This window comes from Rattus norvegicus, chromosome 5 (assembly GCF_036323735.1).
Source record: "Rattus norvegicus strain BN/NHsdMcwi chromosome 5, GRCr8, whole genome shotgun sequence".
NCBI lineage: Eukaryota > Metazoa > Chordata > Mammalia > Rodentia > Muridae > Rattus > Rattus norvegicus.
In genome coordinates, this window is record NC_086023.1 from 20758775 (window position 1) to 20785802 (window position 27028).

At 37.0% G+C, this 27028-nt stretch overlaps 1 protein-coding gene and 1 pseudogene across 2 annotated transcripts in view; both read left to right on the plus strand.

The window, feature by feature from the left end:
- Positions 1 to 27028, plus strand: part of Xkr4 (XK related 4) — a 400918-nt gene that overhangs the window by 64342 nt on the left and 309548 nt on the right. The gene's annotated exons all lie outside the window — the stretch shown is intronic.
- LOC134486915 (uncharacterized) overlaps positions 1 to 27028 on the plus strand; it is a 54955-nt pseudogene continuing 27927 nt past the window's right edge.

A 27028-nucleotide genomic window follows, 5' to 3' on the forward strand; every position in this document is an offset into this window, starting at 1 on the left:
ACCACAAAGGGGAATAACATTTGAAATGTAAATTAAAAATATCCAATTAAAAGAAATAAAATAAATCTGATTGCTAAATAAAAAGAAATGAATTGACATCACTTTGAGCACAATTAATGAGAATAGTGAACCATACATGTAGGAAGTTGTATTTAACTTTAATGCAAACAAATTGGGAAAATAGAAGATTTGGTAATGCTGAGCATATGGAAGCTGTGTGCCAATAAAACACCATTTCTTCTCCTTTGTACCAGGCACAATTGGTAATCTTGAGAGGCAATTAGACCTGGAGTCTACACTGGTATTCTGACACCCTCATTCTGTTAACTGAACATGAGGAGATGGGCTAGAATAAGCCCAGGCTGCTGGACTCTGTGTTTAAAGGGAAACGCTTCATTCATTCATTTCAGAAATACATATGCAAACATTGTTCAACAGTCTCATAACATCTGTGGGCAATGTATTAGCTTGTCTTCATCAACTTAATAAAACTAAAACTATTTGGAATAAGAGAGAGCAAATTGAGTAACTGCCTTCATCAGATTGATCAGTGGTCAGTTTTTTAAATGTGGGATGGCCCAACTCACTGAGCATGGTGCTATCCTTGGGAAGTACTGTAAGAAAGGTTAACTGATCAAGCCAGCAGAAGCAAGTGAGTAAGCAATGTTGCTCAATGCCCTCTGCTTCAGTGCCTGCCTCTAGGTTCCTGTTTGAATTCTTGTCATGGCTTCCCTTGGGGATAGACTGTAACACGGAAATAAAATTCAGATAAACCATTTCCTACCATGAATTGATTTTGGTCATGTTTTAAAAAAAGATTTATTTATTTATTTATTTTATATAAGTACATTGTAGCTGTCTTCAGACACACCAGAAGAGGGCATCAGGTCTCATTATAGATGGTTGTGAACCACCATACAGTTGTTAGGATTTGAACTCAGGACCTCTGGAAGAGCAGTCAGGGCTCTTAGTCACTGAGCCGTCTCTCCAGCCCTGGCCATGGCTTTATGAAAGCAACAAATAAGCAAACAAAGACATATATATATATATATATATATATATATATATATATATATATATATACACACACACAAATGTAAGTGGACAAATAATGCAATGTCATTTACAACAACCTCAAATAATATAAAATATCTAGAAATAAACCAACCAAGGAAGTGAAGGATCTCTACAATGAAAACTTTAAACCTCTAAATAGATAATGAAAGATACCAGAAAATAGAATGACATCTCATGCTCATGGATCGACAGAACTAGTACTATGAAAAATAACTATTTTACGAAAAGCTATTTATAGACTCAATGCAATTCCAATCAAAACCCCCATCTCAATTTTTACAGAACTAGAAAAAGCTATCCAAAAATTCTTAAGAAACCACAAAATATTCAAGATAGCCAAATCAATTTTGTTTTTTAAAAACTTAATTTGTTTATTTACTCTTTCCCAATGCTCCATGACTACCCCACATATTGTGTGTCTGTGTGTATGTCTGTGTCTGTGTGTGTTTGTGTGTGTGTCTGTCTGTCTGTCTGTATCTGTGTGTCTATGTGTCTGTGTGTCTGTGTGTGTGTTCCTACATGCTATGAATACTGCATGAATGTGGAGGTCAGAGGATGACTTGTCCTAATGAGATTTCTCTGACATATATTGTCAGGTTTGGTCACAAGCTTCCTTATCCACCGATACGCATGTCGTCTTAGGGCTTCAAAGTCAGTTTGCTGTCTTTTCCTTTACTGTTTCATTTCATAGAAAACAGGATGGGTATCTCATACTGAAGGGCAGGGGCAAGTGACTCCATCATCACAAATTGAATTTATCATGCTATCATGTTTCATTTTAAGGAATGTGAGACGCTGGTCGATTATTGCCACAAAATGATTTAAATATTTTGTAAAATGTACCTGTTTCCACTTCTGTGCCCTTTCTTGCTTGGCTGTACTTTACTCCTTAGTCCAGAAACTCAGCTTGTGAATGTTGCTCTGAGATTTATATTGAATTTACAAAGAGATCTATTCTAATTTAGTGTTTAATACTTATTTAATGACTTGCGTGTGTCTGTGCATGCATTCACAAGCACACAAATACACATGAAGGTAAATGTGTGTGTGTGAAGGCAAGAAGTAAACCTCTGGTGTCATTTTTCAGGGCTGTTCATCTTTTTCTTTCTTGAACACGGGTCTCTCTTTGGCTTGGAACTCACCAACTGGACTGGACTAGGCTGGCAAGATAACTCCAGGGATTGGCCTATGTTGTGTGTCTACTGCTGAAATCATTAGTGTACACTAACACATTTGAGTTTTTAACAAACTCTGTTTACATAGGTATTTGGAATCAAGTTCTTCTCTTCTTGTTTATGCAGCAAGCACTTATTGACTAAGCTATCTTCTTAGCCTCTAAGGAGCGATCTTGATCTTCATCTAGGAAGACATGTTGCCCCACTGTTCATTCACCTTGCCTTATCTCAGCTGTTTGCTTCAGATTTTGTCTCATATATTGTTGTCACATCCTAGGGAACATTTCATAGTGTGATGGTTTGTACATGCTTGACCCAAGGAGGTGTGGCACTGCTGGAGTAGGTGTGTCACTGTAGGAGTGAACTTTAAGACCCTCATCCTAGACTGGAAGCCAGTCTCCTCCTCTCTGCCTTCTGAACAAGAGGTGGAACTCTCATCCCTTCCAGCCCCATGTCCTCCTGGACACTGCCATGCTCCCGCCTTAATTATAATGGGCTGAACCTCTGAACTCTTAAACTAACCTCAATTAAATTTTGTCCTTTCTAAGAGTTGCCCTGATCATGGTATCTGTTCACTCAGAAAACCTCTAAGACACACAGCGAAATCAAGATTATGATGAGCATTGGTGAGATGGCTCAAGATTTAAGTGCACACACTGTTCCTTTGAAGGACTACACTTATTTCCAACATTCATGGTCACCTGTAGCTACAGCTTTAAAGAATTCAGAGTCCTCTTCTAGCCTTGGCAGCCACCTGTGCATACACACACAGACATACATACAGAAATCATATTAAATAAAAACTATGAAAAAGTCAAGATTATTACAGATCATGAGGGAGGGGCACTTGTCAGGTGTTTCACATTTCTGACTCAGCTTTCTGTGAAAATCATACTCTTCTTTGTAATTCACTAAGTTTCTAGCTTGTCCTAGAGATGCTCCCAACAACATTCCAGTTCTCTCCCAGTAGTACTCTCCCCTCCATCCTCCTCTCACCTGATACTTCCTGTCCTCACCCCTCTCACCACTATCTACTAGTCTATCCACAATAAGTATTCTATTTCCCTGTCACTTGGAGATTCGTTTATCTCTTTGTAACTTAGCTTCTCTGAGTCTGGATTGTAGCACAATTAACCTCTACTTTACAGCTATTATCTACGTATAAGTGAGTACATACCATGTATGTCTTTCTGGGTCTAGGCTGCTTAACTAAGGATGAGTTTTTTCTAGTTCTATCCATTTGCTTGCAAACTTCATGGTGGTGTTTTTTTTTAAACAATTGAGTAATGCTCAATTGTGTAAATGCATCACATTTTCTTTATCCATTCTTCATTTGAGGAACATCTAAGTTGTTTCCAGTTTCTAGCTATTATGTATAAAGCAGCATTGAACATAGTAAAGTAAGTGCCCTTGTGGTAGAATGGAATGTTCTTTGCATATATGTCCAGGAGTGGTTTAGGTGGGTCTTGAGGTAGATTGATTCCCAACTTTCTGAAAAAACACCACATTGATTTCCAAAATGGCTATACCAATCAGCACTATTGCCAGCAATGGAGGAGTGTTCCCCTTACTCCAAGTTCTCACCAGCATGAGCTGTCACTTGTGATTTTGATCTTAGACGTTCTGACAAGTGTATGAAATCTTAGAGTCCATTTGATTTTCATTCCCTTGATGGCTAAGGATGTTGAACATCTCTTTAAGTGCATTTTGGGCATTTGAGATTCTTCTACTGAGAAAACTGTTTAGATCTGTATTCCATTTTTAAATTGGATTATTTGGTTTGTTGATGTATAGTTTTTTAAAGTTCTTTATACTAATTTTGGAAATTAGTCCTCTGTCAGAAGTGGGGTTGAAAATGATCTTTTCCCATTTTGAAGGCTGTCAATTTATCCTATTAATAGTATCCTTTGACTTACAGAAACTTTTCATTTCTTAATTATTAATCTTAGTGCTTGTGATATTGGTGTTCTATCTATTGTCTCCTGTGCCAATGAGTTCAAAGCTATTTTCTAATTTCTCCTCTATAAGGTCCAGTGAATCTGGATTTACATTGTGGCCTTTGATCCCCGTAAACTTGAGTTTTGAAAAAGATGATAGATGAATCTAATTGCTTTCTACTATAAGCTAACATCCAGTTAGATGACCACCACTTGTTGAAGATGCATTCTTCCATTGTATAATTTTAGTTCTTTATCAAATATAATATATCTAAATGTGTGGATTTAATTTGGATATTATAATTAATTCCATTGGTCAACCTGTCTGCTTTTATGCCAATACTATGTAGTTTTTATTACTAAAGCTCTGTAGTATAGATTGAAATTAGGGATGGTGATACTACCAAAAATTCTTTTATTGTACAAGATTATTTTAGCTATCCTGGTTTTTGTTGTTATTGTTTGTTTGTTTGTTTGTTTGTTTTTCCATGCGAAGGTAAGAAATTCTCTTTCAGTGTCTGTAAAGTATTGTGATGGGATTCTGATGGGAATTGTGTTGAATCTATAAATTGCTTTTGCTAAGATGGCCATTTTTTTTCTATGTAATCCTGCCAACCAATGAGAATGGGAGATCTATCCATAACTTCTTCAATTTCTTAATTCAGAGACTTGAAGTCTTGTCGTTACACGCCTTTCACTTGCTTGATTAGAGTTACACCATGATATTTTATATTATTTGTACCTATTGTGAAGGGTATTGCTTCCCTGATTTCTTTTTCAGACACTTTTTCATATGTATAAACATATATGTGGGGTGTGTGGGGTGTGTGGGGTGTGGTGTGTGTGTGTGTGTGTGTGTGTGTGATTTCTTTGAGTTAATCTTGTGTGTGTCCAGATACTTTGCTGAAGTTGTTTATCAGGTGTTATCTGGTAGATTGTTTTGGAGTTGCTCCTGTATACTATCATATTATTTGCAAAATGTGATACTTTAACTTCTTCCTTTCCAATTTATGTCTCCTTGATCTCCTTGAGTTTTCTTAATGCTTTAGCTAGAGCTTCAAGTTCTATACTGAATAGATATGAAAGTAGTGAACAGTCTTGTCTTATTCCTGATTTTAGAAGGATTCCTTTGAGTTTCTCTCCATTTAATTAGATGCTGGCTATCAGCTAGACATATATAGCCTTTATTATGTTTAGATATGTCCCCTCTATTCCTGATATTTCCAATTCTTTTATCATGAAGGGGTGCTAGATTTTGCCAGAGGCTTTTTCAGCATCTAATGAGATGATCCAGTTGTAAATTTGTTCATTGCTATATTTTCATACGATGGTCATCCTTGTTTCTTGTCATCATAGTGAATGAAATTTTTGATATGTTATTAGATTCAAGCATTTTATTGAAATTTTTTCTGTCAATGTTCATGTAGAGAATTGGTGTTTCTCTTCATCGAGTCTTTTTGTGGTTTGACTATCAGGGCAACAGTGGCCTTATAGAATGAGTTTGGCAGTGTCCCTTTGTTTCTTTTCTGTAGAATAATTTGAAGACTATTTGTATTAACTCTTCTTTGAAAGTATGGTAGAATAATATGCTAAAACTATATGGCCCTGGGCCTTTTCTGTTTGGCAGACTTTTAATGACTGCCTCTTTTTTCTTAGGGCTTATAAGTATGTTTAAATTATTCGTGTGATCTTGGTTGAACTTCAATTAGTGTAATCTTTCAAGAAAATTGTCTATTTCAGTTAGGTTTTCCAATATAGTGGAGTACAAATTTTTGAAGTATGATCTAATGATTATTTGCTTTTCTCAATGTCGGTTGTTATGTCCATTTTATTCTTTCTGACCTTGTTAATGTTGGTATTCTCCTCTGTCTTTTAGTTAGTTTGGATAAGGTTTTGTCTATCTTGTAGTTTTTCCCAAAGAATCAAATATTTGTTTCATTGATTCTTTTTGTTGTTCTCTTCTTTTTTATTTTATTGTTGTCAGTCCTCAGTTTGACTATTTCCTGCCATCTACTCTACTTGGGTGTATTTGCTTCTTTTTGTTCTATAGCTTTAAGGTACACGGTTAAATTATTAGTGTGAGATCTCATTTAGTGCTATGAAATTTCCTCTTAGCACCACTTTCATTGTGTCCCAAAAGTATGGATATGTTGTGCATTCATTTTCATTAAATTCTTAGAAGTCTTTAATTTCTTTCTCTCTTCCTTTTTCTTCCTTCCTTCCTTTCTTCCTTCCTTCCTTTCTTTCTTTCTTTCTTTCTTTCTTTCTTTCTTTCCTTCTTTCTTTCTTTCTTTTCTTCTTGGCCCAGTGGTCATCCATTAGAGAGTTGTTCATTTTCCATGAGTTTGTAGCCTTTTTGTTTTTGTTTTTTTTGTTTTGTTGTTGTTGTTGTTGTTGTTGTTGTAATCCCATTTAAATTTATGGTAATCTGATAGGATACAGAGAGTTATTACAGTTTTCTTGTCTATCTCGAGACTTTCTTTGTGAAGTAGTATTTGGTCAATTCTAGAAAAAGTTCCTTTTGATGCTAAGAAGAACATATTTGTGTGTGTTCAGATAAAATATTCTGTATATATTTTTGGTCTATTTCAGTCATAATGTCTGTTAGTTCCAAGATTTCTCTGTTTAGTTTTTGTCTAGATGACCTGTCCATTGGGGAGAGTGTAATATTTAAGTCTCTCCCTATTAATGTGTGAATTTAAATGTATGATTTTAAGCTTTCAGAATGTTTCTTTTACAGATGTGGATGGGTACCCTTGAGTTCGAGGCATAGATGTTCAGAACTTAGACACTTTCTTGGTGGAGTTTTTCTTTGATAAATACAAAATGTCCCTCTCCTCTTGCAGTTAATTTTGATTAAAAGTCTATTTTGTTAGATATTAGAATTGCTACCCCATCTTGTTTTTTGGCTCCAAATATGGAGTGTCCTTCCCATTCTTTTTTGATTAATTTTGAGTGAAAGAATATTTTGTTAGATATTAGAAGAGTCACACCACCTAATTTTAGGTCAACTTGCTTTAAAAATCATGTTTTCTACCCTTTACACTAAGGTAAATTTTATGTTTGATGTTGATGTATATATCTTGTATGCAGCAGAAACATGAATCATGCTTTCCTATCCATTCTGATGGCCTGTGTCTTTTTATTGGGGAATTGAATTCACTAATAGTATAAGGTATTAATGAACAATGATTGCTACCTCTTGTTATTTTGTTGTTGGTGGTGGTGGTGATGCTTTTATGTTTTCTTGGGCATGGTTAATCTTCTTGGGTGAAACTTTCCCTTTATTTAGTACCTTCTGTAGGGTTGGGTTTGTGGAAAGATTTTGTTTAGATTTTCTTCTGTCATGGAATATCTTGTTTTATCCATCTATGGTAATGGAATGTTTTTCTGGATATAGTAGTCTAGCTTGGCATCTGTGGTGTCTTAGAGTCTGCAAGGTATGTATATAGTCCCTTCTAGCTTTTAGAGTCTCCATCGTGAATTGAAGTCTACTTCTAATAAGCCTGCTTTTATGTTACTTGGCCTTTTCCTCTTGAAGCTTTTCATATTTGTTCTTCATTCTATATTTTTTTGATTATTATGTGTAAAGCAGACTTTCTTTTCTACTCCAATCTATTTGGCATTCTGTAAGGTTCTTGTACCTTCATAGGCATATGCTTCTTTAGCTAGAAAAAAATCTTCTATGATTTTATTGAAAATACTTTCTAAGGCTTTGATCTGGGAATATTCTCCATCTTTTATTTATAAGAATTTTATGTTTGGTCTTCTCATACTATCCCACATTTTTCTGGATATTTTCTGTAAGGAACTTTCTAGATTTAACATTTTATTTAACCAATAATATATCAATGTCCTCTACTGTATATTCTTTCCCTGAGATTCTCTCTTCTATCTCTTATATTATATTGGTGATACTTGCACCTATAGCTTCTGTTCACTTTCCATCTCAAGGATTACTTCAGCACTGTGTGTTTTCTTTATTGTGCCTCACCTTCAGGTCTTGAACAGTTTTATTCACATTCTTTACCTCATTCGTGTTTTCCTAGATATCTTTAAGGGACTTGTTCATTCCCTTCTTAAGAGCCTTGTCATCTTCATAGGATTAGATTCAAGCAGAGTTTCTCGTGCTTTAGCTGTGCTGGAATAACTGCTCTTTGTAGTAGGAGAGCTGGACTTGGGTGATGTCATATTGCTCTGGCTATTGTTGACTGTGTTCTTATGTTGACCTCTATGCAGCTGGCTGATTTCTGAGTTTAGCTTTGTTAGATGGATATTATTTAAACTTTTTCCCTTGGTTTCTATTTTATCTCTGGTTTTCTGACCTGAGTAACCTGTTGTTCTTGTGAACATTGAGTCTTTAAGTCTAGTAGGGTGTCTTTACTTGGGATTTTGTGATCTACTTGGGCTCTGCAGTTGTGGGTTCTGGCATTGTCTTTTTGGTTCTGGGTTTCTGGGAATTGGTATGGCCTCTGTACTTCTATATACCAGCCTAGTCTATGGGGTTCCAGGTACCTATGTGGCCTCTGAGGTTCCTAGGACCAGCTTGGCTTCATGATGTTCCTAGACTAGTGTGGCCTCTGGTAGAGCAGACATTTTCTCTGAGAGTCGTTTGCTGGAATGGGAAGCTGAAGGAAGGAGTGCTGTAGGGAACAGCTAGAAGGACTCTAAGGAGTATTATCTTGCTTTGAGGGTCTCTTACCTAAGGTTTCTAGTACCAATATAGCAATAGAGCAGAAGTCTTCTGCTAGTATTGTGGGTCAAGATATAGAACTAAGAGGGAGGGCGCTCTTGGAACCTTTGGAAGCATTTTCTCGTATATATTTTTATTCTTTTTGAATATCAATTATTAGTAAATTTTAAAATTTAACTGCATTTTTAACATGCACCCTGACACATTGACAAGATCAAAGTTGTAGTATTAATAGCCACTTGTTAATGTCTTTATATGAAGGATGAAATATAAAACACGTCCATTTGGTTGTTATGACAGTGGATGCTGGCACAGACCTTTAATCTCAGTGGGCAGGAAGATCACTGTAATGTCAAGGCCGATTTGGCCTGCAGTGAATTCCATGCTAGCCAGGATTAAATAGTGAGTCTATGTCCTACCCTCTCCTGTTTCCCCCCAAAAAACTTTGTAAAAAAGCCTAAATAACTCATCTTTATTATTTTCCATTACCTCTATCCTGGGAATGGCTTGGTAGCTTTCTGAGCCTTTCTGCTAATATTGGATTCTAACAAGTCTGTTTCCATAGGATGGTGAAGGGAAGGAAGAATCAGGAAATGGTGGTAATGCCCATCAATGCTTTTATCCCTTTACAAAGATTGAATCTGAGCTGTAAATGCCAAAACTAATATGGAAGTCATCAACTGACGGTCACAAAAGGCCACCAACTTGTTACTTTCTCAGGACCCTCTGTATTTATGCCCCATTTTCAGCACAATACCAGGTAGACGAGGTTTCATTCTCAGGTTGTCACTTCCACAAAATCTTTAGGATCTAATTGATACCCAGGCCAGGAAAATCTCTCTTTTTCTGGCATCAGAAACACACAAGTGTACAAAAATCATTCCTATTCCCCTCGTGTTCTGTCTCAGTGCTCTGCTGATTTCAGTCAGTGATTTTTTTTTTCTCAACTGGATAAAGACTGAGGCTGAAGCACTTCAGTGAAATGATCATATTCAGACTATTTCCATGGTAAATTGCATAATGATATTTAGGTACCAAAAAGCCAGATATAAGGAAGCCATTTTGTATAAGGAGTTCTTTTGTACTGTAACCAATATGGCTTCTTATAAGGACAATCGCCGTCATCTTACTTGTCTTGACCTTAGACTAGCTTTCATTAATCTGTTATTTTATAATGTCATGTAAATCTTGACTTATTGCAGTAGACAATTCTATTGTATTCCAACAGAATGCTTGTTCCTCTCCTTTAAATTATTTGTATCCTTTGTTATCCAATCAGTTTGGAGTCTGTTCCATCATACCAGTCTTGGATTATGATTGAAAAGTTGATATGCAAAACACTATACTTGGCAAAATGAAGATTGCATTCTTTCCACAGAAAGGTGTCTACATGTTAATCCCTGGACCCGGTCACTATATTTTGTTTCAAAGAAAAGGGTCTTAATGACACAGAGGAAAATATTGTTACCAATCAACTGATTCCAGTGCACAGAAATTATTCTGAGTTATGTCAAGAAATTTCAATTTAAAAGTGAGAGAGTAGCGGGGCTTGTGGCATATGTTTATAAATCTACCAGTCAGAGGCTGAAGGCAGAATGTTGCTGTGAGTTCAAGGTTAGCCTGTACAACATTGCAAGGGCCTGTCTCAAAATAAATAAGTAAAAAAAATTTTATAGCGTATTTCTTTAAGTAGAAGAGTAAAGCAGAAATGGGAGCCAGAGAGAGACTGCATATCAGGCTTTGGGTATAGAGGACCAGACTCTCTAATCAAGAAATATGGATGGCTCTAGCACCTAGGAAAGATAGGAATTAGATTCCTTCCCAGATTCTGCAGAAGGGATACAACCATGCTGACATCTTGATTTTAACCCAGTGATTATACCATACTATTGACCCAGAGAACTATAGAAAAAAAAAAAGAGGTTTGATTAAGCCCCTGTTTGTGAAAGCTTTTGACAGCAATGATAAGAAATTTAAGAAGATACCCTTGTGGCATGTGCATTCATTTTTAATATCCATTGATTTTACTCTCAACAACAATGGTTACAGGCTTTATAAAATTATTTTGGTCACTTAGCAGAAAACATAGCACTTCAAGCAGCTATGCTCTCCATAGGTTGGTGTCTTAGCCAGGGATCTTATTGCTATAATAAAACACCATGACCAAAAGCAACATAAGAAGGAAAGGATCTATTTCATCTTTTACTTCCAGGTAATACTTTATTACTGAAAGAAATCAGGAAATGAGCTCAAGACATTCAGGAACCTTGAGGCAGGGCCTATAGAGGAACACTGCTTATTGGCTTTTTCCTCCTGTCTTGCTTAGCCTACTTTCTTATACTATCTACAACTACAGGTCCAAAGGTTGACACCACCCCTCAATGTGCTTGACTTTTCCATATCAATAATCAGTTAAGAACTGTCCAACAGGCTTCCCTACAGGGAGCTTGATAGGAGCATTTTCTCAATTACATTCTTCTTTCTAGATATTAGCCATCAAATCTGGGTTTCTTTGACGTTCCAATATGTTTATTGTCAACAGCCATGTATGTAGCAAAGATTAAAATGAACAGTTTGCTGTTTGTCAGATTTCAGAAAGTCAAAGACTCTCAACCCTTCCTTAACAATGAACTTCCTATTTCCTGTCAGAGTCCAGTGTCATTGTTTTTTAATTCTTCTAAAAAGTTTTTTTTGTATCAGATCATTATATACTTGCTGAAAATTAACATGTTTACTTATAAATTGTGTATTTTCTTCATAAGTGAACAGTGAAAATTGGTTATAAAACACCAAAGATTATTTTTGAGCTTATAATTAAGAAAATAAAAAAAATGCATTTCTGAATGACTAAGACTGTTTTCAGGTGATTATATGGGCATCTTATTTGATAATGAAGTTTTTCAATAGTAAATATATCTTTATATATGTAAGGCATGGCATGTAATTGAAGGGATAATAGGATAGAGAATGAATGACATTGAGACAGGTTGAGCACCAGTCCTAATATTTAGCAAAGGACCCACAAAAAATTAGTCAGCCCCTCAAGGCTCTATAAGTCCACCTGTACAAGTGACACAGGTCTTACAGCACAGTGTCTCATGACTTTCACCTCCATACTCTTTGTGTTTCCTTATTTGAAGCCCTGATGTGACACAGTAGTTTATCTAGCTGTTCCCCACACACCTATTCACATTTCCAAGATAACACTGTGTTTTGCATTTCCTACCTCTGTTTGGACCTGACAGTTCTTATAACACAATGATCCACACACCCTTAAACAGCTCTGACTGTTTCTTCCTTTTCCCCTGCCAGTGGATAACAAGTCCAGGTAATACTGATGTTCAGTACTCTTGAATGATATTTCTATTACAGATCATCCTTCTTGAGTTAAAATTCACCAACTGTCACCCAGATTCAGGCTGTCACTGGCTGCCTTATCTCCATCTCTTACTCCTGCCAATTCATTCTTTCTGCTGGAAGCTTTATAGTATCACATACCGTTTCATCAGAAAGCATATTCAACATACAGGATGCAGTCCTCAGGAGTTACCTGCTGTTTCAGTCCTCAATTTTCTCACTTCCGAAATGAAGATAATCATTATTTATAATTCATCAATTATTCAAATGTATAAATTATTTCAGAAATGCATGTCTTGTTCCTATGTGGAACTACCCATTCACTTATTTCGAGGCTCACAATTTATATAATTTTAAAGTATTTTTCTGCATCCCTTCTGAGTTTCTTCATACAAATAAAATGTACACACAAAAATACTATTATATAGAGTTGCCTATGGAAATAACTCCCCAATTTTCTATTTCTTACAGTAGAATCTAAGCATTTAGAAATAGAAAAAGATAAACAAAATACTCATTTGTACATAAGCACAAAGAATACATCCAAATTTTAAATAGTATAAGTATTGAAAAATTACGAATATATTTTAAATTTAAATTATTTAGAAATTTTTAAAAATAATTTTTAAATTAAATTATTTTAAAAAAATAAAAAAAAATCACACAGGGTTTTATAAACTTTTCCATGCAGCCCATAGAGAAAACATTTTTTCATGATTTTTACATGATTATCATACCCACAAAAGCAAGAAAAATACCCCCCAAACACCAAACAGTAATCAAATAAAAGCATACAAACACACACACACACACACACACACACACACACACACACACACACACACACAACAACGTGTGGAGTTCATTATATGTTGGCCATCTAATGCTGAGTATGAGCTCTGTCCTGGAGTAGTTGATATATACCCATTGTCATTCTATTGGGGAAAATGGACTTTTCCCTTCCTGGCAGGTATAAATGACAGTTCAGTTGTTAAACTTTACCCTAGTGGCTAGATTTTATTTATTTATTCATGTTTAAAAATATAACAAAATAAAAATAAAATAAGATAAAAAGGAACACACTGAAGTTGGACAAGACAAACCAACAAAAATAAAACAGCCCGGGAGAACCCACTTGTTTGCATGCTCAGGAATTCCATAAGAACACTAAACTAGAAGGCCTAATAGAGGATGACTTAGATCTGTCCAGGCCCTGTGCATGTTTCCTCAGTCTCTGTGAGTTCATGTGAGCTTTAACCATGCTGATTTAGAGGGCCTCGTCTTCTTGGTGTCCTCCATCCCTTCTGTCTCCTATAATCTTTCTATCTCCTCTTCCTCAGGGTTCCTGATCCCTGAGGGGAGAGATATGACTAAGACATCCCATTTAGGCTTGAGTGTCCCCCGCCCTCTCTCCTCTCTCTGCATAATATCTGTCTGTGGGTTTCTGTATTTGTTGCTCTCTGCTCTATGCTGACGGGTGAGCAAGACACAGATCTGCAACTGTAGCAGAATGTCATTGGGGTCATTTTATCACTACATTTTTTAAGACCACTATTATTTGGTCTTAGTCTAGGTCCCTGGGCTAGCTACAAACTGAATAGTTTATATACAAAAATTATGAAAGTACAAAGTTAAAGGGTCTACAAGTGGCCAAGGACATCTTACTTTTTAAATTGCTGTTAGAAGGCAGAATGGCATGAGTAGCAAGAAGAAAAAAGAGAGATACCAAACTCATCTATTTCAAGAATTCCTTCACATGATCATTAAATCACATCAGTTTAAAAAAATCATTAAGCCACTTGTACCTCTGATGATCTCTGTTTAAAAAATCATTGAAGCCACTTGGACCTCTGATGACCTAAGCTGTTTGTAAAGGTCCCATTTTCCAACCTTGTCCCACTAAGTATTGTCTCCAACATGTCAACTGTAGGGGACATAGTCAAATCATGGCAACCCTTCTTTCTACTTCAGATTGATTTCTAAGCACTCTTTTTCCTGCATCATCTTGCGCTTCATGTGCCATCAGCGGCTGATGTATACTATTTTAGAATATATAGAATGGCTTCATGCTTTGCTTGTTCTGTCTTCCCTTCTGGGACATTTTCCTACTCTTTAGCCAACATTTTTCTGTTTATTCATAAGGAAATTGCCTTCAATTCTCATAGGGCTTCCTTCCATAACTCCATTGCCTACTACATTGTTAAATGTGTGTGTGTGTGTGTGTGTGTGTGTGTGTGTGTGTGTGTGTGTGTGTGTGTGTGCGTGTTGGTTTCTGAAAGTATCCTTCTTAAGATTCTAATCAGGTTACTATAGAGACAGTGGCATTCACATCACCATTCACAATAGCAAATTATAGAATAAGCCTAGGAGCTCACCAAGGGATAAACGGATAAAGAAAATGTGGAAAATACACTGTGGAGTTTTAGCTATAAAGAATTGGATTATGCCATTTCAAGGAAAATGCATGTTGCTAAAGATTATCATGTTGAGTGCAGTAAACCCGATGCAGAGAGACAAACATCACATGTTTTCTTTTGTGGTAGACTCCTCTTAAGTCAAAAAAAGGAGACCCATGAAAGTAAACAGAAAACTACTCTGGATGTGGGAAGGATACAAGAGAAAACAGTAGTTTAGATACAATCAAGTTTATGACTGTATGGAAATAATGCAAAGAAACCCTGACTCAGTGCAGCTTCAATGTAATCCTAAAAGGTATACTAACCTTTTCCCAGAATGCACAGTTTAGAGGGCAATACCCTAAGAGATATGCAGGCAATGTTTGATCCAAGGACAGGTTTCATCTTTCATGGTAGATTTTTATTAATTAGCAACGGGGATATTTAGGAGCTTTTGAAGGTTTTTCATGTCAGTCCATCACTCTGAGATGTTATCTATTCAGCTCTTATGGGACTTCACTTAGGATGAAAGCACTTGAGCAAATGATACATGCTTCCACCTCAAAAAAAGAGTGAAGCCGGGTGTATTACATCCTATGTTGTTCTCATTCTTAAGATAATAAAGAATGATTGTCTTAAAGATGGATGGGGACACAGTTTTTATATCTCGGTGTGCACAACCTTGTACAGTGCTTGCACATTAGGCATTTAGAAATGCTGGGTTATTCCTCCAGAGGCCAACAATTAGGTCCTACCCACGTCTATCTGTAGCCAAAGGTTTCTTATTATAAGGTTTTGGTCATATTTAAATATGGAATGGCCTGGGGCTTTGACCTCATTCAATCCTATTTTATCAGGTAGTTAAAGTAGTAAGTGTGCATCCTCAGGCTATCAGTTGACAGCAAATATTATAGCAGTTGAAGATAACTCAGGGATGCTTTGTTGTTAAGGAGGCATGGCCAGAAATGTCTCACAGGGAGACAGGTGATGATGTATTGATCCTAAGTCATGGCCTGTTCATCTCAGGTTGTTCCCCTGAGTCTCACTGGAGTCTAAGATTTTACCTCTGAGAAGAAGATAATTAAAGACCAAGATGACTAAGACAGTATTATTTTTTAGGGATAATATAGGGAGAGGAATTATATGTAGCAAGACTTAAGATTTTCACATGTATATACACATTAATAAACAATGTTGTAATTCAAAATAACAGATGATAAAATGCTATTTCATTCTACTGAGAACATGCTGGAAAAGAGGACTTTAACAATTACAGTCATCTTATGAGCTCTGTCAGGGTCTCCAGGGAGATGCAATCTACCTGGAATAATGAGAGACCTAAAACTAACACTAATGTTATTTGTATGAGAGGTTTGGATTTTTTTTCAACAATAAAACTTTCATTGAAATTGTCTTTGTCAGAAGAAAGCTTTAGATCACATTTTTTTTGTATTTTTGAAAGTCCGTTTAAGCAGATTATGTATAATACAAGAAGAAAACAAGGTCTGGCTTCCATTGACTTGGTGCCAGGTTTGAGAGGTGCAGTTATTTGATAAATGATTGTTGATTCCATTTTGAATTGTCCAAGTTCTGCAACTGACAATACTTGCTGACACGGTCAAGATTTATGTTTGCTCACTAATCATTATACACACGACCTGTTGCAACATGCAGATCTGGATTGTCAGAACCAAAGAACAAATTGTGCATAGTCACTACTATCTCTCTATGCACATAGAATTTATGCTATATCATATTTCAAGGAGCTCAGAAGTGCCTCTTTTAGAACCAATTGTCTTGGGATGGGAGGTAGCCCTTGCTGCAGATGGGGTGTAGCCCCTGCTGCAAGCAAGAATTGTTCCTTTGTTGCTGACAGTTCATGGTGTTGAATCTGACAGCTTTGTGTCTTCAGCAGCTCCTAGCCCCTGCTTAGCAAATTACATGTTTAAAGGTAGAACCCTATTCACAAAGCTGTGTGTGTGTGTGTGTGTGTGTGTGTGTGTGTGTGTGTGTGTGTGTGTCCGATTGTCTGGATTGGAAGTGCACCACGAAGCCATTCTTGCTGAAGCATATCCACTTGATTTATGATAGACACCAGACATTCCCAACAGTTAGTCCTCTAGACCACTTACATTCTGCACTTCTCAACCTGTCAGGCTCTGACTTTAGTTTGACCTTGGTTCTATTAATAATCACTTATTTCTTGTTCATAAGAATCTTGGTGTAGTTGGATATAATTTTTGCATTCATTGAAAATTTCTCCCACAACACTGTCATATGCATATGTATTTGAACACACACGTGTGTGTATAGGTGTGTTTAGAAAAATAACGAAACTACCTAGGCACTTAAAATAACTGTAGCCAGGCATATTAAATGTGATTAAAGATCAATTATCTACCTGATTTTATTAATTTAATATATTCATCAAATTTCAGTGTGTAATTTTTTTATCATTTTTCTCTCCTCACCCTCCAACTTCTCTCATGTCTCTCTCTACTTCCTCTCAAATTAATGACTTCCTTTAAAAATATTATTGTTATTTAATCTATCAATCATCCTTTTATTTCCTATTTGTCTATATTTCTATCTATTATCATCATCTATCTATCAAACATCTGCCAAATCTAGTGAATCCATTTAATGTTGCTCAAATGTGGGTGTTTTTATCAATGATCATTTGGGACTAGATAACCTATCATGGAGTTCATCTCTAAAGAAAACTGATAAAGAAAACTCTAAAGAAATCTCTCTCTCTCTGTCTCTGTCTCTGTCTCTGTCTCTGTCTCTGTCTCTCTCTCTCTCTCTCTCTCTGTGTGTGTGTGTGTGTGTGTGTGTGTGTGTGTGTGTGTGTGTGTGTGTGTACCCAGTATGAGTGGTTACTTGCACAGGAGGGCATCAGAATCTATGGAACTGGAGTTGCATGCAGTTGTAAGCTGCCCAAAGTGGGTGCTGAGAACCAAACTCATGTCCTGTGGAAGAGAAGCAGGCACCCTTAACTACTGAAACATCTCTCTATCCCCATGCCTGGCATTCTTGTTCCTTCTCTTGACACTTCTCAAGCTCTAGAACTATAGGCACATACAACCAGTTGACAGCCAATTTATAAAAGATGCAATGCTTATAATTTTCCTGTTCAAGGTAGTTCCTTATTTCCTCAAATGCCCTTGACCTGGCCAGAATTGCATAGACCTCAGAAAATTAGTGTCTTATCAGGTCCAGAATTGGCTTATTTGGTGACATTTACTACAATGTAGGGATATTCTCTGATAAGCCTCTTTGAAGATTTAAAATAACCCGTTAAGAGCAGCAATTTCTAGGGAAAAGAAATCACTATGTGCAGATTTTGCAATGCCCTCTGATTTAAAAACCAAGGTTGTACAGATTCTTGTGCTATGTGCATACAGATGTAACCCAAGGTAAGAAGTAAAATAGCTACAAAACACATAGCATTGTTTGTCCATTCATTGACCTCATGTGAGGGTCCTTAGAGGTCACAGACCTCGATCTTACCATTGCTGTGGCCAAATCATAGCTTTAAGGTTTAAACATTCTAGTCATTCAGATTCAAAGACCAACAAATTTAAACTTAAGTATTTTGTATAGTTCTGGGTGGCTCAAAACTTCAACTCTATGCCTATGTTTCTGATCTCATCATGAAGAGATAGTAATACTACCTAACTTCCTGAGTTATTACTGAGGTGGCAAAAGATCTTGAATATCAAGTGTTTGATATAGTATTCATTGTCTTTTAACAAGTTTTCTCTGTAAAATTATTTCCCACCACTACTAAATTAGATCTTCCAGTGTTAGCCAGTGGAAAGCTTCTTCTGTAGTCTGACCTGTGTTGTCTTCACACAGTGTCTTACCCAAGTTTATGCCTTGTGGCCAAGGAGAGAGCTCTGAGCTGATCGTGAGTACTAGATCCCTGAATTCTAGGCTGTGGTGTTACTAATGAGTCCTGCAAAACTAATGTGACCTGTAAAAAAAAAAGTCAAAATCAGGAGACAGAAAATTTGTTGCCCCTCTCTCAACCATGGCCTTACATATATGAAAGGATCCATTTCAGGGTTTACTTTCATGATTCGGGGTCTTGATTATTACTGAGACTCAACTGGTTTAGCATTTCCCAGAAAAAATCCTTCCCCAGAGCGCATAATTCCTTATGCTAACTCTTTACATCTTGTCAGTGGGGTGGAATAAAATAGCAGATTTACCTGCATGCTGGGGAGACATGAGAAATAGTGACGACCTATTTGTTTTCCCAGAAGAATTAGACAGGAGGCAAGCATGTATCCGGCATGTCATGCTGGAAGTTGTGAAATTGGACACGGAGCTGGAAAAATAGAATATGGACTTGTTATGGGAGAGAAAATGAGACAGGCCAATTTCCCTGAGTTGGATGAAATAGACACTTGTATGGCAAATGCATCCTGTCAATCTACTCACTCTACTGTGTAGAGTAGGTAAGTGCCAGCTGGATGCCAGTGCTGACTTGTAGGACTTCCCAAAATCCCCTTCCATTATGAAAGTCTTCTGGCATATTCAGAGGGATATTATTTTGCTCAGATGACAAATAATATCTTCCATTTGTGGATTTCTACCAGTTAATGGTTTTTTTTTATACTCCTACTTACTACAGAGTGATCTGTGGTCTAGATACAATTGATTCAAAAACTGGTTCCTTAGCTTATTTGGAAGATTGAAGGAATATGCTTTAGTTGTAAATATCAGTGACATTAGATGCTTGAGGCAGAACATTTATTTTTATATTTCTACTTAGAGGATCATTGTTTGTTTGTTTTGCTAGCTAGGTCTTTGTTCTTGGATGGGTAGCCATCATGAAGAATGTATGAAATGATGGAGAGTGTCTCATGTCCTGGAATGTTGTAGGAAGTCTCACTTTTGCTCTTTTTACTTTTCATTTGTGCTGTTTGCATGAATATCCTTATAATCAAATTGTATAAATGGTCATAATTCTCTTCATCAAAAGCTATAAATTTTGAGAATGCTTTCAAGGAGAATTTTATCGTATCTTATCTGATGCTAGGGTACCCTGCTCTCCTGGAAAACCTCGAGTGTAATCATTCTTTGGGGCAATGATGTTTGAATATAGCATTATTATGGCTACTTGTATAATGAACTATATCATAATATCAATACGTGGGTTGTAAAATTTTGTAATTGAATGAAATACTGGTTCAGATGCTCTGAATCATCTTCTATTGGGTATTAAGAAAATTTCATGAGTCAGAAGGTGCTCTGAAAAGACCATTAATGACATATCATAGTTCAGCATTTGTTGGCTTTTTACGATTGTTTTATAGACACGGGTGCATAGAGTGGTATATGAATATTCTTGCCTTGGAGATAACACTGGTAGAATGTATATACAAGTCTTTGTTAAGGAAAATTGATATTCAATTTGGCAGTACTGAAGCTACCTCTTCAGGATTTATTTTCCAGTGTATATTTGTATAAAATGCCATGTATTTTCTTGTAATTATTTCTGTCTCCTCAGCCTTTCTTGTGTGCAAAAACAGGGATTAATTTGGTTTTCAAATGGTACAGCATCTCAAATTTCCTAAAGTAATAGTGACAAATGACACAGTGTCTGGTGATCAGAATGCAAGTTGGTTGATTGGTGTATTGAATCGAAATGATTTGGACTTAGTATACTATGGGAAAGTCTTCTGTGAAGATGTCTCACTTCTTACCATCTCAAGGAGCAAATCTGTAATTCCGTGAACATTAACTAAGTGTGAGATATATTCCCTGACTAAACTAGGTTCTGGCATTGTTCTAGGGCTTATGAATGTCAAAGAATCATCTAGGTTTTTAAGATCATCCTTGGACATGGCGTTCGATTTTACCATTGTTCTCCCTCCCCTGCTTTCACCTCTCCTCTTTCTGTTCCTTTCTTCTTCTGTTCTTCTCTCCATCTCTGTATGTCTCATCATGACCTAAATAAGCCACCATCAGCATCTTTTTACATGCCTCTTGAGTGCTATAGATCGTTTCCTCTGATGACTGTCCCACAAAACCATAGAGCCCTTTCTTCTATGAACCTTAACTTTTCCTCTGCTCCCCTCCTGTTTTCCGCTCTTCTTCCTTTTACCCTCCTAGAAAACATTTGCAAACCTATATTAGTAGGCATTGATACACATGGAGGGAACAAACACATGAATGCCTGGGTCATTTTAAAGTGTTCATCTGGGAATTAGCTTAAGGTTACACAATGCTCTTCTCTCTTAGCCTCTGTGACACCACCTTAAACTGGAATTGTTGGTTTCTGTAAAATTCAAGCATATCAAAGTTATGACCAAGTATAAGCTAAATATGATGTGATGCTGCATTGCTCTGATGGCTTTAGGTCATGAATATCAGGCCGAGACCCATGTAAGGAGACTTCTGTTCTAGGCTAGACATACTTCTTTTCCGTGAGAATGCCATACTTTTCTGTGAGAGTGTAAAATACATTTCACTCCTGTTAATGTTTTAGACTGTCATGTAGTGTGCATCAGAATTTGTCCAGTAATTTATATTACTATCCTGCATGGCCATGACATAATTATAAAAATTTAAAAACAAATAATAAGATTGTATAACATATACCTAACTAGCTCGTGTAATTAATCGGTGACTAATGAAAAGACTATTCTATAAAATAGAGATTTTATTATTATTTTCTCAAGTTTTCTCAGCAATATCCTTTTTCTGTTTCATTATTCAATAAAAGATCTTACAAATTGTTTTAATATTATGCTGGCTTCCTCCAGTTTCTCCGAGCCCCCCAGTCTTCAGGTCTGAATCTGTGCTTACTGAGTATCTCAGTTTGGCGTTGGCTGAATTTTCTTTCTGACTAGGTCAAGATCCTGAAATTCAGGGGAGAACAGCACAGGGTCCAGAGTTCCCCATCACACAATACCAGAGGAGCTGTCCCCAAGCTCTCTTACTGTAATATTAACCTGAACACTTGACCCAGATGATATTTACTAGGTTTCTTATGTACCTGAAAACACCTGTCTCTTTTCAGTCTATGTTCTTTGTGATGGAAATAATTAGATACAGCTTATACTTAAGGGAAAATGTAAATTCAAATGACTTATGAACATACATTATAACTATGTCTTAATTAGGGTTTTGATGCTGTGAACAGATACCATGACTAAGGCAAGTTTTATAAAGGAAAACATGTCTTTGGGGCTGGCTTACAAGTTCAGGGGTTCAGTCTAGTATCTTCCAGATGGGAGCATGGTGGCATCCAGGCAGGAGAAGCTGAGAGTTCTGCATCTTCATCTGAAGTCTGATAGCAGAATACTGACTTCCAGGCATCTAGGCTGAGGGTCTTAAGCCCACACGCACAGTGACATACTTACTCTACAAAGCTGTATCTCCTAATAGTGACACATCCCGGGCCAAGCATATACTAACCATTGCATACTACTCTCTGGCCCACATAGGCCTACTCAAACCCATGTGTCTATGGGGGCTATATCTAGCTATAGCATAATAAAAACATTTATTTAGTCCAACTTCCAAAGTCCCCATAGTCTCTAGCAATAGCAACAATATTAAAAGTGCAAAGTTCACAGTCTCTTCTGAAATCCATCCAATCCCTTAACTGTAATCCCCCAAATCAAGATAGGAAACCAGCTGGGCAAACTCCAGACATTGCATCTGTCCGATGTCAAAGTGGACTTCAGACCTCCAACTCCTCTTTCATCTTCGTTGACAGCAACAAACTTCCTGGGCCGGTTCCACTCACTGTTAGCAGCAGCATTACTGAACAGCTATCTCCTGCCTCTGGCATCTGGAATATCTTGAGGCCTCCAAGGCAACTTCAGTGTTGCAGCTTCTTGTTCCAATGTCTGCGATCCACACATGATGTTCTGGGTTCCCCTAAGGCCTGGTGTCACTCCTCCAGCTCTGCCCTCTGTAGCGCTCTAAGATCAGGTTGATCCACTCCATTGCTGCTGCTGTTCTTGGTGATCATCCCATGGTCCTGGCATCTCCAGTACGCTTGGGTCTTCTGCTACAACTAAGCTTCATCGATAGCCTCTTATAGACTCTCTTCATGGTGCCAAACCTCAAATCCTTTGCATGATCCGTTCAGTCCTGGACTACAACTGAGCCTGCACCTTCACCAATGGCCTTCCACGGCCTCTCACGGTGCCAAACCTCAGCCGTTCTTCAGGATGTCTTCATGCCTTCAAAACCGGCATATTAGCTACACATTACCAAGTACAGCTGCAACACAAGGTACAGCCTTGAGTATCTTGGGAACATCTTCTTTGTACTTTCAGAAAACACTTTCCAGAAGATTTCACCTCAGTGATGCTGGTCTCTTCTTAATCACAGCTAATTTCGTAGCTCCAGTTAACCAGCGTCAATTGTCCCAGTATTCCCTTTTATTCTTGATGCTAAAGCAAGAGTCAAATGGCAGAAACTGCTTGCTGGGGCTGGAACATGACTGACCCCACCCCTACCATCCACGCCTGCTGCCTTGTTCAACAGCAATGCTAGGATTAAAGGTGTATACTACCATACCTGGACTTAAGCTCTTCTTTACCTAGAACCTGCTCTGTCCCAAGTTGGCCTTGAACTCAGAGATCTGTTTGGCTTTATCTCCAAGGATTAGAGGATCTAAAACTAGCTGGGTAGGATCTTGCCCCCAAGTTCTTAATCTTTTCTCTCCTAGAACATAGGATTCAGCTCCATTCTACTTCCTGGTTCCTCTGTAATCATTGAACCATTTACTTTATATTTTTCCTTTCTAAGCTTGCTACACTTCTTCAAGACACTCTTCATGAGATTTAACCAGAGAATGAAGTCTCTGCTGGGCTCTTTTCAGACTTCCTTCATCAATGCAATTAATCTTAGTTTCCATTTTAGCCTTAGGCAGACTGTTCAGATAAGGCCAAAAGCAGCCAGGTTTTTCACCAAAAAGCTAAAAAAGTCTCTATGCCACATGCTGAAGTTCTTCTCCACTGAAACTTCTTGGGCCAGGTCTGTGCAGTTGCAGTCACTCACAGCAACAAAGTTTTCCATATTCCTACTAGGATAGCTCATTAAGCCCATTTAAAACATTCCATGGCTTTCCAAACCCAAAGTTCCCAAATCCATATTCTTCCCAACAAAAGCCTATCACAGCAATGCTACATTCCCGGTACCAACTTCTGTCTTAGTTGGGGTTTCACTGCTGTGAACAGACACCATGACCAAGGCAAGTCTTATAAAGAACAACATTTAATTGGGGCTGGCTTACAGGTTCAGAGGTTCAGTCTAGTATCATCAAGATGGGAACATGGCAGCATCCAGGCAGCCATGGTGCAGGAGGAACTGAGAGTTCTACGTCTTTATCTGAAGGCTGATAGCAGAATACTGACTTCTAGACAGCTAGGGTGAGGGTCTTAAGCCCACACCCATAATAGCACACTTACTCTAACAAGGCCACACCTCCTAATAGTGCCACTCCCTGGGCAACCATATACAAACCATTATAAATGAGTCCTATTTTGAAGGTGATTTAATGAGACTGTGTATTTTTGATTAATTCAAAGTTTCACCACTAATTTTTAATGCCTATCAATACATTTTTGCAGTAACTGTTGTCATAATTATTTAAAACATATTCTTGTTTCTCTTACTTATTTCCATTTATTGATTAGAATAGAATTCTTATGTAAAGAAAATGCATCTTTTCCCTTACATTTTTTGATTTGCTCATTTTTAGAATTTACTGATATCATGGAGCAATTTATGATAAACTGCACTTATAATTGAGTCCTAAAAGATAATGACAGAGATGAATATTTCCTATAACTTGGTATTTTATTGTACTCATCTGTGTTTGGATGTGTTTATGTATACAAAAATCATTGTCTCAGAGTTGCCTACAGATTGAACACAGTAATGTGCTGTGTTAGTCTGTAACCTAGAACAGTAGACTACACAACATAGCCTCCCTGAATAGTACAGTAGACTATTCATGTTTGTGGATGTATGCTCTGTATCAGTGCAAGAACAAAATGGCTCATGGATACATTTCTTGGGATGCATCACATTGCGTAAGTAATGCATTGCTGTAATCTTGTTATTTATGTTATTGCTCAAATTGTTCTAGTTTTGGCTGTAGAATGATTTTTGCAAATAATAGCCTTTTCACTCCCAGTCTCTTTTAACAATTAGAAAATGTAAGTTTTTAACCATCCCTCAGTAGCCACAGGGAGGTGGTTCCACACATAGATATTCAAGTCATATAAATGGTACACTTTACAAGTCCTCCTGTAAACTCTCCAGTGTACTTACTTGCTTAATAATGTATGTAAATGCTATATAGGTTGTTATTATGATTGTTGTTTAGGGAATAGTTTAAAGAAGAGTCTGTACAACTATTTTCCAGATGTCAATCATGATTGAGTTAATATATAATCTGTAGATACAGAAGATGAATTCTATGGTCATAAACATATCTATATTTCTGCCTTTATCAAAAGCCACCTTTGTAGTATTTTTTAAAAAAAACTATTCTTGGGTATTATACTCTGTTTCAGATATATTTATTCCTGTATTTTTACCAATACCACACAGCCTTGATTATTGTGGATGTATAGGACTTTGTAAAATTTTGTGATCTGAGTGCTTCACCTGTGTTTTTCATTAAAAATAGTTTACTTTTTCTTTATCTTTGATATAAACTTAAAACCAACATGTAAATATTGTTGCGATTTAATTGGGATTACATAGGATCTTTAAATGAATTTAGGGAACAAATTAGATGTCATTAATAATCACCTCTTTATCCAAGATCATGGCACTTAACTCCATTTGTTTGTCGTGAACCATTTCCATGAGCAATGTGGTTTGAGTGGCTGTTCAGAATGGGACCCTGTTCTGCATTCACTCCAGTTGCTCTTTGCTGGCATTTAGAAGTAAAATTCATGTTAAGATATTCACCTTATAGTGTATGACATTGCAAAAGCCTCTTATTAGGCATAGATACATGAGGGAAGCCATCAGAGAAGAGATTTCTTTTTTCAAAATATGCTTAACAGAATTCAGTCTTAATACATCCAGGGTATTCACAGAATGGTTTCTTGTTCAATGACTTTCGGAAGTTTGTGTCTTCTAGGAATTGATTGATTGGACCCAGGTTGTCCAGTTTCTGAAGATAGAGTTGCTCAGTGTATGCTATTCTATTATTAGCCTTTTAATGTCTGTAAAATCAATATACATTTCCTTTTTCATTTCGATGTTAGCAACTGTGTTTTCTATCATTTTCCTTGTTTAAACTTTATTTTTATTATTTTTTGTGATATCATGGGTTTACAAAATTATCTACTCTTGATTTCTACTCTAATATTTATTCCTATCTTTCTTCTGCATACTTACCATTTAAATTGATATTTTTGTCTGATTCTTAGTTGAAAATGCAGGTTCAAAATTGCAGACCTCTCTTCTATTTGAAAGTAGACTTCCATGCTTCCCACACATCTATATTTTCTACTTTTACTCCAGCACACAAATTTTATGTTACATTTTTCAGTTTCATTTAACTCAAAATACATTTAAACTTTTCCTGAAATGTTCTTCTTGGTCCACTGGTTATTTACAAGACTTGTTGAGAATTATCTGTATTTTAATTGTTGGTTTAGAGTTTAATTCTGTTATGATTGGAAAGCACATATTGCTTCCTCCTCCTCCTCCTCCTCCTCCTCCTCCTCCTCCTCCTCCTCCTCCTCCTCCTCCTCCTCCTCTTCTTCTTCTTCTTCTTCTTCTTCTTCTTCTTCTAAATTTGTCAAGTTTCATTTGTTCTACAGAGCTTATTTTGTTGTGGTTCTGCTCTGAGTACACTTGAGAGGAATGTTTTCTCAGATGCTGTTAGGGGAAATATTCTATAACTGTCACCTTGGTTCAGTCATGGAGCCTGTTGTTCACGTCACAATTCTTGTTCTATATCTTTTGCCCACTTGTCCCATCAAGCAAGAGGGGAAGGCTGAAGCCGTCGAGTAGAACTGCATGTTTGTCTATTTCTCTTTCCCTTTGTATGTAATGTGAATTTCTGTGCAGGTTGAACATATTTCATTTATTATTTTATCTATCTATCTATCTATCTATCTATCTATCTATTTACTTTAGCACCCCTTTTCTGTTACCATCCCCTACACACATACACATACACAACAACAACAACAACAACAATCCTGCCTGCTCCTCTTCTTTTTGTCTTCAGAAAAGGGTATGTCTCTCAGTCAGCCATAATATATCAAGTTGCAGTAAGACTGGGCACCACCTCTGCTATTATTGTTAGCAGGGCAACCCGGTGTGTGGAGAAGGGTCCCAAAAGCAGACAGAAGAGTCAGAGATATCACCCCCTCCCACCGTTATGAG